Source organism: Portunus trituberculatus, chromosome 43 (genome assembly GCF_017591435.1).
Source record: "Portunus trituberculatus isolate SZX2019 chromosome 43, ASM1759143v1, whole genome shotgun sequence".
Classification (NCBI taxonomy): domain Eukaryota; kingdom Metazoa; phylum Arthropoda; class Malacostraca; order Decapoda; family Portunidae; genus Portunus; species Portunus trituberculatus.
Window position 1 is genome coordinate 10,465,718 of NC_059297.1, and position 16,193 is coordinate 10,481,910.

The window sequence follows — 16,193 nt, forward strand, 5'->3', positions numbered from 1 at the left end:
GGTCATTTTACTCGCCAGATTGTAGTGGGCTTGGATGATGTCACTTATATTTAGAAAAAAAATTAAATCACTAGTTTTGTTAATATGAAAAGTGTTTCAGTATTCTGAGATATTGGTCTACTTATATTATTATTTTAATACCAAACAATTTTTTTTATAACTGTGTTGACAGAAGTTACTACCAGCTGTCATTTTTTTTCAGTAATTACTTTTATTAACAAATAGAATATAACACCAGGTTAGCTCAAACGGAAAGGACGACAAACTAACATGTTTGTGACAGAGTTCAATGAAACGCCACTGCAAAGACGAGGTAGATGAGTTCATTAACACGATAGACTGTCTGCCAGGAGGTCGTGCACATTATTCTCCAGTATTCATTGTTCTGTCAGCTCTTCTCATAAGTTAATACTTTAAAATCTATTCTATATTGAACACTTTTTTTTTCAAGGAGTCAATGTAAATTTTCACCGAATTTGTACGAAGTCATCATTACGATGTATTGCTAAATCTAATCTAGCGAGTATTTCATTAAAGAGATCATCATCACCATCTATCGGTCGCTGTGCGGCACTATATTATGAGAAAATGATAATTTATTGCTCATAGATTACAAACTTCCATTGTTTTTTTTGGGGGGAGTCTGACAACTTTGCTATTATTTGAAAAAAAGAAAGAATAACAAACAATGGCAAAATTAAAGAAAACAAGTACATATTTTGTAAATTAACCGTGCAAAAATACCAACCAATGAAGAGCAAAGTAGTTCGACAGTTTCTGACGGATAAGAGCAAGACAGGTTACTGTATAACTCAAATTACACTTGCCTCTTACACCCCTTGCCTTGAAAGTTATGATTACAGTGGCGATACTGAATTACGACTTCCCAAAAACATTATTGTATGTCTTCAGAGCGATTAGTAATGAAAGATTATCGAAATCAAATGAACACGACCATTCCTAACAGAGGAAGCAATTTCAAAAACAAATTGCGTATAATTTCCACAGGTAAGCAAAGACCAACAAGTCAAGTATGACGAGAAGAGTCGCGTGACACTTCCATACCTTCAGTGCATCTCACTGGTCAAACATTGTATAGTCTCAAAAAGCCTTCATTGTTCATATCTTTGGAAATGATAAGCACGTTGATAATATCTGGATAAATAAAAATTCTGCATAACAATATTTCTTTTCACTATTTCTAGACAGAATCGATCGTCTGTACGAATACCACATGTATTGCTTTTCACAACGCCTTGAAGTGTGCCGCAGTGTAATAAAGGCGTCTATTTTGTAGATCGAGTCAAAACAAGTTATTTTCGTCTGCAAGATTGAGGTATATTTTCTTAACGCTTACTTCTCACACAAGGATTTCTCTCAAGGGACGGAAAAATGTTTAGTTGAATTTCTATAAATGCTTTTTCTTTGACTATGCAATATCTATATTAGATTAGTACTAGAATAATGCATACACACTTAAAAAAATCACTAAAGACATTCACTAAACCTGCTACAAGTACGTGCAACTAGAGATTGAAATGTTTCGGGATATACACGAGAATTTTCCTGAAAAGTAATTGCAAAAAGACAGTATTTTGAGACGCATTAAAACTGGTATCACGCTTTTTCTTCACAAAGAAAAAGCATTAGCAAATAACTAGTTAAAGGGAATAAATAACATAAACAAGAAAAATAGATAGCGTTCATATAAAAATTCTATTTATTCATTCCTTCGATATATTTATTAATAATATTGGTATTTTCAAAATTAAAAGTCTTGTCAATCTGTCATTAAAGCTTAGCATAAATATAAATATTTTTTTTTTTTTTGTGTGTGTGTGTGTGTGTGTGTGTGTGTGTGTGTGTGTGTGTGTGTGTGTGTGTGTGTGTGTGTGTGTGTGTGTGTGTGTGTGTGTGTGTGTGTGTGTGTGTGTGTGTGTGTGTGTGTGTTCGTGTAAGTGTTCGTTCTATGTCATTCTCTAAGAAATAATAATCACTCATATACTAACTTTTTAAGAAATCACCACAGCTACAAAGATAAGGGTGTGTTATCTGTAACGATGATGCAGCTTTCTTCACTCGCAAATATAAGCAAGGAATAAACAGGTAATACAACTAATTTTTTTAATGAAGTGTTGGCAAATATATTTCATACCTTTATTTTTTCTTAACTTCCATCCGCTACCTGAGCAGCCAATCTCCTACTTCACGTACACGCCTGCTGGCTTTTATTTATTTAATTTTTGGTACACCTGGTCGGCCTTCTCATCACTCTGTATGTGTTAGTGGTCTGCATAGAAATTTCACCCTTTTATTTTTTTTCCTTCGACATCAGTTACTCTTGAATCTTGCATGAACCTCGCCTTAGTGGGGAGGTTAACTGATATATAGAAGGCTGATCGATGTTGTCTCTGGTGCTATTGTTATGAAATATCAATACTTACTTAGAAGTTATTGATATTTCATCCCACATAATCAAATATAAATTGAAATACGTAGCGAAGTAGACAACTAAACATAAGGAAATATCATTAGCATATGTCTTGTTTGTTTTAGATAAGAAGAAAGAATTGTGAATAGGTAAACTAAAAAAATTCTAGTTGTGATTATCTTTTTCAGCTGGAATGCATCGACATCGACAGATATGTCCGCCAGCAAAACAAGGGAGATCATATCCACTTCAATTCAGTAATATTAATAAATGAGACACTGATTCCGAAGTCAAATAGTAATAAATACCAGGAGAGTACGCGCGCGCACACACACACACACACACACACACACACACACACACACACACACACACACACACACACACACACACACACACACACTAATACATAATGCATTTTTTTTTTATTTATAGTGAAAATAAATATGAAATGAGGATCGTGGAGATGAAAAGCAGCGTTTGGATGTCTCGTGTGAGGAGAGAGAGAGAGAGAGAGAGAGAGAGAGAGAGAGAGAGAGAGAGAGAGAGAGAGAGAGAGAGAGAGAGAGCAAAACAGAAAACAGAATCCAGTTTCTCTCTCACAGAACAGTTGGTTCTGACGCCGACAAGTTATCTCACTTCATCAGTTAACACGACCCGGTCTTGGAGGCAACGCGGAGCTTATGACAGGTGTATCAAAAAGGGTAATCTATGAAGGCGAGGAAGAAGAAAACTATACCCTGGTGTATACTTGAAAGAAAGGCTTCCCAAGACTGATTTCTAAGTCATCGATTGAAACTTCTGAGATAGAGAATATAGATTAATGAAAAGCAGGGCCGGTAAATATTACAGGTGGGTTGATACTGATCTTCAGACTCTTTATAAGATTTTCAGACGCTGATTCGATGAGCCACTTTTGTTTTTTTTTTTTTTTTTTTTTCTTTTCAATAAAAGGGCATATGGCAGGTAAGTACACGAATAAGTAATTCAGTTTTGCTCATTTCAAGCATGCATTATTTCTTAATGACACATCTCATATATGATTTATGTCGTACGCAAGTTGTGACTTTAACGGCCAAATAATCTTTGCTGATCAGTCATGGTTTGTTCAAATGATTCAGTAGCATTTCATCTGCACCAATGAGTTGTGAGCATATAAACTCTGCATTGAAAGTAATTTTTTTTCTTTAGCTGGTCACCGTCATGAATTTCAAAGAGATAAAAAGTACTTGTGCATTCAAGAAACATCTCCTATGTTACGAGTATGACCTTAATATGCAAGATCAATCTGATAGCGTACAGGAGACCATTGAAAAGACGCAATGTGGTAGGAGGAAGAAGAATCATGCATGTAATGAGTTAACTTTGATGATGTAACTATAAACATCTTTCTTTCTGAGACACACGCACACTACTGCTGCCAACCTCGCCCTCTCTCTCTCTCTCTCTCTCTCTCTCTCTCAATAAAGAACGAGGAGTAATGGATGGTTGACATAGCACGCACGCGCACACACACGCACACACACACACACACACACACACACACACACACACACACACACACACACACACACACACACACGTTTTTAGAGGCCAAGGAACAATGAAATAAGATACCTTACTTTTATGGGGGGGTTTCGTAGTCTAATCACAATAGATAAAGTTTTAGTAACTTAAATTAATGGAGACGTATGGTTTTGGTACATGGTTCGATCCCACTGGTACTTCAAACTCTTCTTAGAATCGCGACGCATTTCAAGCATCACGAACTTTGCCATATAAAGAGAAGGTTCTTTTCTTATGGAAATGAGATCGTGAGAGGTTGCCAGCTGATGCTTTGTAAAAGTTCGTCCTTACTGGAAAGTTTGGAAGGCACTTTATTTTCTTTTTTTTTTTTACCCTGGAGAACGTTTTTAATTCCATGACTTTTATCTTTACATAAATGAATCAACAAGAAAGCACTAACTTTAATATTCACAGACGAGAAAAGCGATGAAATTTGTCAAAAAATGATAAAGTAATTGCCACTCCCTCCGTAAAAAAAACAGGGAAGTAATACCCTTTACTATTGTGTTCTTCAACTTTATATACACTTTTCCTGTACAGAGTTGCCTTTGTTTACAAGACTTTCCTTCCTAATAAAGGAGAGGAAACTTTTCATCTATTTATCTTTCATTAAGCTGGAATAGAGACTAAACACAACCTGACAACAAAATCTGTTGTTATAACAACTAAAAGTTCTCATAATGCTAACTCATTAATTGAGTTTTTATTCATTGATTACTTCTATTGCGCTGCAGCGTTGCCAAACCGCTCCACAATATATATATATATATATATATATATATATATATATATATATATATATATATATATATATATATATATATATATATATATATATATATATATATATATATATTTTTTTTTTTTTTTTTTTTTTTTTGCGGGGTGGATTCACTGTGCACTATGATGTATGAGTAACTCCAGCAGAAACTTGGTGTTCTCGCTATTGAAAGGGAAATAGTCAAAGTTCAAAGCAAGTAGCATTTCGCTAACGTCACTGTTTGCAGACGCATCACGCAGACCAAGATGTTGAATACTACCGGAGGCAGAACGATCCCTTGCCTTCCCCAATGAATGCAACTCAAGGCATCAGGTCATCACTCAAGCTGTCTCTTCATCAGGGAAGAGAGGACTCAATCTTCCTGAGTGCACAGACTTGCCAACACCGTTCACTTTATCGATTCAGGAATTACAGTATTAGAGGCTTTTGTGAAAAGTGAGGGGACTGCGAAAATATTCTTTATTCTCTTCTTTTTTACTGCAGACAGGACTTTCTGAAAAGCATATGTTTTCATTATAAAAAATTAGGAGTGCATTTTCGTAGCTTCCACTTCTTTCTTCATATCCAAAAGTGTATGGTACGTGTGCATAAATATCATTGTGGTTTATTAAAACAATAGAGTGGTCATAAATGCGTTATTTTCTTCACTTACATGACATATGTTTTTACATATATAAATTAACTAATTCTTAAAGGATCCCCAAATAATGTTACCTAATACAACACGTGTTTTACAGGTAAATAAATAAAAAAAAAAAACATACAGTTCATGGCACCAACACACAACCTGGGATCAACAACAATGTCACATACCGTTACACCACAATATATAATATATTACACAAATTCTTGTGCCGCAAAAGCTGTGCAATGTATTTTTATTGAGTCGTAAACGTTGTTCCGTAACACTTGTAAAAAAGTAACATTTATCCTTGCATTCCTAAGAACGAGTGGAATATTTATGAGCAGTAGTGATCGACCAGTTTTGAAACACTGTGCATAGCGATAGGCGATGTCCAGTGAGCACTATCTCTGTTATGATAGAGGTTAGACTTTTCCTTTCTTGGCATCTACGCACTTTACATTAACCAAAAACTAGTCAAGGAAAACAGACAAACGAATTTTTCAACTATTGTGTTCTTGAACAATACTAGAAAATACATCAGACCTGAGCATTACTTAAATTTTACAAGTAAGATTAGATGTACTGTGTAGGTGATACTTAAGAAAATACAGTGATAACAACTGCTCCCGTATATTATTATAATAAGACAATACAAAATGTGAATAAAGATACGTCTGTCCACAAAGGCAGGGCGAACAGGACTATAAAGTATACTACGTCCACCCACGACACGGGGTGGACATGGACAAAGATTGAGAAGCACGGGGCTCAGGTCATAGCTGGGGACAAAGCGAGGCTTAACCTTACTCTAATTTGGTCTGCCTTGCGTGAATTCACAGCAAAGGAGTGTCATGTGGGAGAATGGCATGTGGCGGAAAGGGTGCTGGCGTGTTCAAGTTTACAAATGTGATCAAACTATTCACTCTAATTACAGATCTATTTCCATCCTTTCAAGTTTTAGTAAAGTATTTGAAAAAAAATGCAGTAGATAGACTGATGAATTGCATCTTAAAATACTCTATTCTCTCTAATGATCAACTTGGTTTTCGCTCTAATTACTCATCTGAACATGCTTTGCACCTGCTTTGTAAAAAATTGTATAAAACCATGGACGATCAAACTTTTCAAATATCAGTATTTTGCAATCCCTCCAAAGTTATTGACACAATATCTCACAACATCTTGATAGAGAAATTAAAAGTCTACGGAATTCGGGTACTGCACTTGAATGGTTCAAAAGCTAGTGAAGTTCTATGAAACAGTACACAGTGTATGAAGGCTCCACATCAACTTTCACTCCGATTGATTATTGGGTGCCTCAGGGATCAATTTTGGGTCCCTTCTTCTTTCTGCTATATATTAATGATATTACTCGTAGCTCTGGTTAACTTAAATATATCCTATTCGCCGATGACACCACAATATGTATCCTGGAACAAGACCTTAATGTTATTAAAAACATCTTAAACACTTAACTTCAACATCTTTTTAAATGCATAAAAAATAATAAATTAAATCTCGATATTTTCAGAAATCATTGCATGGTATTTTCACCACTTATGTGGCAGTCACCCAAGATTGATATTTCCATTGACAATCATTTGCTTGATCAAGTTGAAGAATGTAAGTTTTTAGGCGTCATTATAAATAATAAATTCAAATGGAAATCTCACATAACTATATTCAACACATAACTCAGTATATTAATAGGGTATTACTCAAAGTTAGAAACAATATCAGAACTGAAAGCTTATGGCAAATTTATTTATCCTTAGCATATCCATATCTGCTTTATTGTTCATCTGTTTGGAAAGCAGCATTTGACACTTTAATCAACAACACTTTTATTACTAAGAAAAAGCTTCTGCTCATTATAACCTTAAGCCACCGATATGTCCACACTGATCCCTTATTCAAAGATCTAAATCTGTTGAAATTCCAAGACACTGTAACTTTGCAATATGTATCATTTGTTCACAAATTACTATATTTCCCACATATTACAAGAGATCTGCAATGCGTAGCACCAGCCAGGAATAAAAGGTACCCCAATAGTGTTACCATCTCACTATGCAAGACATTTCATGCCAAACGGTGTCTTTCAAGTAGAGAAACCTCCCAGTAGAATTTTCTACCAGAGGAAATCAAAAGCACTACATCAAATTCACTTTTTGAAAATAAAGATTTTGTCTTTTTTCGTGTGTCATTGTCATGCTACCTTGCTTCCGAACTTTTCATGATTGATTTAATTGCTGTTTTGATGTATGCTTTATTTACACTATTATTTTTTTTACTATTGTCATTATCATTATTATCATTTCTTTTGAATCATAACTATTCTCTTTATTACTCAAGTCATGATATTATTACCAATTTACTTTTTTTTCTAAATCTGTTTTCACTGCTCTTTCTCTTCTTTACTAAATCTTAATCAAAATCTATGTGATAGTTATTTTTAATGCCACTCTACGAGTATTATTATGAATTATTATTTTATTGTTGTTATTATAATTGTTATTGTGTTTTTTCATCATTTTTCCTAACATTATTATTATACTTATTAGTACTGTTATCATTATTGATTGAGGTTATTATATCTAGTTAAAAATATTTCCTTTTCTTCTCATTATTATCATTATCATTAGTACCATTACATGTTTTATCATTGGTATTATTATCTTTAATATTATTCTTATTATTTTTACAATTTTTTCTGTTGTTGTCATTATTATCATCATTATAATAATAATAATAATAATAATAATAATAATAATAATAATAATAATAATAATAATAATAATAATAATATTATTATTATTATTATTATTATTATTATTATTATTATTATTATTATCATCATCATCATCATCATCATCATCATCATCATCATCATTATTATTATTATTATTATTATTATTATTATTATTACTATTATTCTTATTATTGCTGTCATTACTATTGTTATTATTATGTTATTATATTATTATCATTATCATTATAATTGTTATTATTGTCATTATTATCATTATTATTATTATTACACTATTATCATAATTATTGTCATTACTACTTTTTGCTTTTTTGTTCTGGGCCTTAGCACTGAACTTCAATGGTGTCATTTTTGCATTTTTCTTTATTTCGGGTCTGTAAAGTAGCCTCGCCTCAACAGACCTTTGTCCACTATTTAATCCCTGTTATGTTATGTTATGTTATGTTATCCCCTGTTCCCTGCCACACCAGTACAATCCTTGGGTACTCTAGTAGGCATACGTCCATGCCTATAAGAAAATTTCAGAGAATGTGACAACTGAAGTATGTAAGAATAGCACTTAGTGTATAATCACCCCTAACCTCATTTTGATATTATTTTGGATGATCATGAGATATGTCTATATATATATATATATATATATATATATATATATATATATATATATATATATATATATATATATATATATATATATATATATATATATATATATATATATATATATATATATATATATATAGGAAGATCATGCAGTAATATATATATATGCAATCATCAAAACTCAGTTTTGAATATTTCAAGAGAGTATCTGCATTGAACGAAATGCCGAAAGAGAGCACGTTTACATAAAAAAAAAAAAAAAATAAATAAATACAATATTGTCTTTCAACTACAGTGCTGAAGAAGATACCATTTAATTTGCATGGATTTTGTAACATATACTGTTATTCTTCCTGAAATAATGCATCCAAATAATATATATATCATCGTACAGTAAATAAAAAAAAATGTCATGAAACCTTAATTGGTGGACACACTGTAGGTGTCAATATGTGACAGTATTAAACTAATTACCATTGAGCTACATTTGACATTCATAGTGATTTATATCCCTCTAACGATCGACCAATTGTTGTCTATAATTTGTTTTAAAAATAAACAATTACAGTACATGTATGCTATCAAGATAAGTCGAGTGGAACGATGTCAATATGTTATTTGCGCTTTGGGTTCATAAAATATATTACTAGAAAATATTCTTTAGCTCAGAATGCAAGTGATCTACATATATATATATATATATATATATATATATATATATATATATATATATATATATATATATATATATATATATATATATACTTTCTTTTTTTTTTAAACAGAACTTTTGCTTTTCCTTAAATTTATAATATAGTTTGCTTTCGCTTCTCCCTGGTAGTCTGTGTGACAAACGAAGGAGTGGGAAGAAGGAGCTGCACCCTTTGTCTTTGTTAACGTCTACAAAAACTTATGTTATGATGCCAACAATTTCTCATGTTTTCTCTTACCTGCACCTGCTATAATACACTGGCTATAAAATACAGCAACACACACACAAACACACACAGACACACACACACACACACACACACACAAACAAACACACACACACATCACTTTGGGTTGAAAAGCACTCCTAGAAGGTGTATTCGTACGAGTGTAGGGGAAAGAGGATGCTGATGGCTTATTGTCGATCCACAGACTTTCTTTGTGTCATCTGGAACCGTTTATTTCACTGTCGAAGAGTGAGTGCATCGTGCCAGAGAGCTAAAAAAAATAGATATTGGTAATATGAGATATGACAATTTAACCACGGGTCAATAGCCGCACTGTCCACAATTTTCATGAGAGAGAGAGAGAGAGAGAGAGAGAGAGAGAGAGAGAGAGAGAGAGAGAGAGAGAGAGAGAGAGAGAGAGAGTATGAAGAAAGACACACACGAACACCATTCCGAGCCCTTTTAAAATCTATAAAATCAGCGAAATCGGATTTGGTGACAATAAGACTTTGTACTGAATGTCGTTTTTGTGACAGAGACGTAATTTGACATCTGACCAATGATTATAATACAGAATGATAAACCTAAGTATGAGCTTGTTCACTGTACATTGCTGACGTTATTTCTGGGTACAACGATTTTCTCCGCAAGATAAGGATTTGTACACATCCTATCGTTGTTGTTATCATTAGTATTGGAACACATTGATGCAATACATTCGATTTCGCATTTTCCTGCCAGCTAGCAATTGGAACATCAGCCACTGAGATGTGGGACCTGCCGGAAGTGAGATCAGAACCGACAACGGAACCAACACCACAAACGTAGTTATTTTCCCAATACTTTCCTCGAGGTAATATTGGCCCTGCCTTTGAACTGTCTCCTCTTGGGTCTGACATCTTTAGCGATTTTTTTTTCCTCCGAGATATTGTTGCCGTTGCCAGAGTTTTGATATATATATATATATATATATATATATATATATATATATATATATATATATATAGAGAGAGAGAGAGAGAGAGAGAGAGAGAGAGAGAGAGAGAGAGAGAGAGAGAGAGAGAGAGAGAGAGAGAGAGAGAGATACTATAGTATATATACTATTGTAGATATTTCCTTTTTATACGAGAATATCTACTTGATAAATAAGACTGAAGATTCTTCTAGATCACAGATATTATACCTTGCTTTTATATGACAATTAAAAAGGTTAATTTCTTTGAAAGAATCTCTTGATAATAAAAAAAAGTCTTGGAGAAATGTATCTATTGTTCAAAATCTAAACAGTTATTCTTTTTCTCATCATTAAACTGCGATTATCTCCCAATCAATTTATGTCAAACACAACTCTAATGATCACACCTTCTACAGGAATCTTTCGGGCTATATTTCATTGACGTTCTGATCCGGAAATGTCACGCTTTTAATAAAGTTGCATATCGTAACTCCTTCATTTGTCAAAAGGCATTATTACTTACCGGATACCACCCCTCCTCCTGACTCCTTGCCGCACAAGACATTCTTCTTTCTCTCACACCTATTCTGTCCTTCTCACTAATGTAAGAATTAATCAGTACTCTTAATCGTTCCTTTTCTCTGTGTGAATTATGGAACTCCCTGCCTGCTTCTCTATTTCCATCTATCTATGAATTGAAGTCATTTAAGATGGAGGTTTCAAGACATTTATCTCGTTCTTTTGACTAACTCTCTTGATCTCGATTTGCATTTCAGTTGTCCTTTTTGTTTGATTACACACACACACACACACACACACACACACACACACACACACACACACACACACACACATATATATATATATATATATATATATATATATATATATATATATATATATATATATATATATATATATATATATATATATATATATATATATGCTACCACCAACAAAAAGGAAAATATTAAGCTATAGTTCATCACGGTCTCAAGTTCTCCCACTGCCTTTAGTACTGAAATCATTTATAGTCAATAATGCACGTCACTGTGGAACGTTAAATTATTTGCATTGCGTTCTCCCTCGAAACTTAAGAGCTTGAAATTTTAACGCAATGAATTTTTCCTTTTACAAGTACACTTAACTTATAAAAGAACATGACAATTTGATGGAGAATACAAGTCTCTCTCTCTCTCTCTCTCTCTCTCTCTCTCTCTCTCTCTCTCTCTCTCTCTCTCAACATTTCAGCAATGTTACAAATATCACTGTAGTTGTAAGCGCTGAAACCTGTAGCGTACACTGATTTATTAAGATTTGAGACTACGATAAAAAATGTGTTGACATTAGCTCATGAGAAAGCTGAATTTATTGCCACGGAACAATGCAGCATTGTTATTCCTTTGAACAGAATGCCTCATTTTTTGCAATGAATAATCAACAGCATGTGAAATTACAGACATGCAAAATGCTATGGCAGGTGGTGTATTTTCTTCTGTCATTGTCGTGGTTTGTGAGCTTAACAGTATATTATACAAATTCCGTCATGTGAATAAAATGCAGCACCCCATTCTAATCATTCATCTGCCCCCCAGGAGACTTTTGACGCTACCTAACAGAATCATTCATCACAGTCCTCCATCCACATCCTTCATCCTTTATCATCCCTGTAGTCTCTGACCTTGGCAATGATTAAAGGGGAGGAGGAGATGCCGCCCTCAACTAAAGGTGCACCATTTCTCAAACAACTAAAAGAGTATTCCCTTAAGTGGGAATTGACAGTCACCTGAAGCCCAACATAAGAAAGCACTATTGCCATCACTACTACCAAAACCGTTATCACTATTATCAACACTGCCACGGTTGTAATTATTTCTATTATTATTGTTATCACTATTATTGCTATTATTATTATTATTATTATTATTATTATTATTATTATTATTATTATTATTATTATTATTATTATTATTATTATTATTATTATTATATTATCATTATTATTATCATTATTATTATTATTTATTATCATTATCATTCAAAAATAATAATAATAATAATAATAATAATAATAATAATAATAATAATAATAATAATAATAATAATAATAATAATAATAATAATAATAATAATAATAATAATAATAATAATAATAATAATAATAATAATAATAATAATAATAATAATAATAATAATAATAATAATAATAATAATAATAATAATAATAATAATAATAATAATAATAATAATAATAATAATAATAATAATAATAATAATAATAATAATAATAATAATAATAATAATAATAATAATAATAATAATAATAATAATAATAATAATAATAATAATAATAATAATAATAATAATAATAATAATAATAATAATAATAATAATAATAATAATAATAATAATAATAATAATAATAATAATAATAATAATAATAATAATAATAATAATAATAATAATAATAATAATAATAATAATAATAATAATAATAATAATAATAATAATAATAATAATAATAATAATAATAATAATAATAATAATAATAATAATAATAATAATAATAATAATAATAATAATAATAATAATAATAATAATGATAATAATAATAATAATAATAATAACAATAATAATAATAATATTATTATTATTATTATTATTATTATTATCATCAACATTCTTATCATTATCACTATTATTTTCATTATCATTATCATTATTATCAACATCATCACTAACAATACTAATAATATTACTAATACCACTATTATTACTACCACAAATACTATTACTTTTTTTACTTTTACTACTACTACTACTACTACTACTACTACTACTACTACTACTACTACTACTACTACTGCTCTTACTACTATCACTATTACTACTACTACTACTAACAATCACTACTACTACTACTACTACTACTACTAATGTTACTACTACTACTATTACCTCCACCACCGCTATCAAAACTTATGCCCTTAAACTACTAAACTTTTAATTTCATTTAATAATCTCGCTATTGTTCCACTCCTATAAAAAAAACATTTATTCTTTTATGGCCCAAGGTGAACGGGGAGTGGAAGGATGTACATACCATAATAAAAAAAGAATAATAATCCCTATGAGGCCAGACAGACATGCATCGTTAAAACTGTCCCACCACGATAACAGTGTCCGCTTACACCTTTTGCACCTGTCCTGTAGTATCTACCCTACAATTATTGCCCGTTTTCTTTGACCAAGCTAAACATGCACATGAAAAATTTAACAACACGACGCGACTCAGACCTCATCAGGGCGAGCGATCCGATGGCGGGAGTCAGCAGGTGTTCAAGGACAGGAGAGGCCAGAGGGGTATTATGAGACGCAGCGCCGAGGTCTCGTCTCCCTTATTAGCATTTATATATCTCATCAGCATCTCGATGGCACGGGTAGACGAGGCGGTCACCTTTCAAAGCGACGCGCTTCAAGGTGAAACCAACTTAGTGGTGACGGTGCTCGGTTTTCCAGGTTATTATGTAAACGTATAACAGAAACCAATAAGTGAAAGAAGAAAAGACCCCGACATACGTCAGGGAGAGCCGATACAAAGGCATCTCTCCCGACCTATAACTCAACTCAAATCAAGGTACGCCTCATTAAGTCTCAATCGTGTGGGTAAGAGCGGGTTTCTTATGCACACACGTGTACTTCACGCACGCACTAACGCACACTAACACTCTCTCTCTCTAAGTCAAGGTCACAAGGAAAACTACTGATATACGTGTTTCTCATGTGCACGCACCCACCCATCCACACACACACACACACACACACACACACACACACACACACACACACACACACACACGTTATTCAGATACCATCGCCGAAAACAACGAATGACGTGTATTACAAGCAACCGTCAACTAGATGTGTGTGTGTGTGTGTGTGTGTGTGTGTGTGTGTGTGTGTGTGTGTGTGTGTGTGTGTGTGTGTGTTTAGAGTCACCGAATAGTGTCATCAGCATGAAAATGTCACTATTTAGGTCTATTTAGTGGACAATTACTGTTGTTCCAACTGAAATGGGTATTGCTGTTTGTTATCACTGCGCTCAGGTCACTCAGCACATTCTGACTTAGCAACTTAGCAAACCAAAAGAACAAAGGATTATAAGTAACTAACTCTCAGATAAGTCATCAATCCTTGAACAAATTCTTAATGAAGCTTGTTCGCTTGAAATAAGTCAGTTTTGATGTATCGAAACCCGAGTCTCCCTTCAATATGAACACGGAGTTGCGGTTCTTGCGAGTGAGGCGGGCAATCTGACATATGCATCCGCTACACATCATGGACTTTTCTCCGCAGGTTGGTTCAGTTTATGTGACAGTGAAGGCAGCTAGCACGGTGAGCACCACGGGTTTGGATGATGGAAGAGTACAAGCACGTGGACATACATATGGTCGCATCTTTTTGGGTGTTTGTCCACTAAACTCATGCATATGCACAGTAAAAGCGTGCATGCAGGTATGCAAATATCCATATTCCGTATGAATAAAACACATCTAGAAAGAGAGGTGATGGAGACATTTCGTGTGTTTTGTTTGCTGTGTGTGTGTGTGTGTGTGTGTGTGTGTGTGTGTGTGTGTGTGTGTGTGTGTGTGTGTGTGTGTGTGTGTGTGTATACTCGTATATATTCATTGTATACATATCTTTGAGATTTATTTATGGATTCAGTCTGCCTGACATGCTGGCACACAGAATTCTATCTTTCTCACAATATGTAAGAAAGAGGAGGAAAAAGGCAATAAGTGAGCCATATTCTTTCACCAACACTTTCTCCCGTCTTTCTTCCTCCATCCTTCAATTTACTTCTCTATCACCAACGAATTACGTATTTATCGTATCCCTTCCCTCCTCAACATAAAATAATACCATTTACCGAGACAATACATTACAGATAATGTGTCGAGAACACTAACGCCAGTAATCCATATCAAAACTATAATCTGACCAATGTTTTTGCCTTTTTGCGTGTCATATGCGAGGGAATTTCATAATGATTCACCTGTGCTTGATGACGGATAGGAAAGAGCAACACAACTTTATGTTGCTCGTGATTTGCTTGTAATGGCTGAGTGTTGTATGATATAAATTTGCCTCCATTCTTTACCCGGTAGATAATAATAATACTCATATATGGAGCTAAACTTAATGCTTAGAAATGCCAATGTTAATATCATGATTCTAATATTATATTGTCTAACTTCATAAATGTTTCAAAGCTATCGAGTAAAAGAACGTAATTCTAGAGCACTTTCGTATAAATAAATAAAAAATATATTAAGAAGAACAAGAATATGAATATGTAACAAAAAAATAGGAAGGTAAAACGTAAAGAAAATAATGATAATAATAAAATAATAATAATAATAATAATAATAATAATAATAATAATAATAATAATAATAATAATAATAATAATAATAATAATAATAATAATGATAATAATAATAATAATAAGAAGAAGAATGAG

At 32.7% G+C, this 16,193-nt stretch overlaps 1 protein-coding gene across 1 annotated transcript in view; it reads right to left on the reverse strand.

Moving 5' to 3' along the window:
* Positions 1–16,193, reverse strand: part of LOC123517974 — a 203,829-nt gene that overhangs the window by 17,724 nt on the left and 169,912 nt on the right.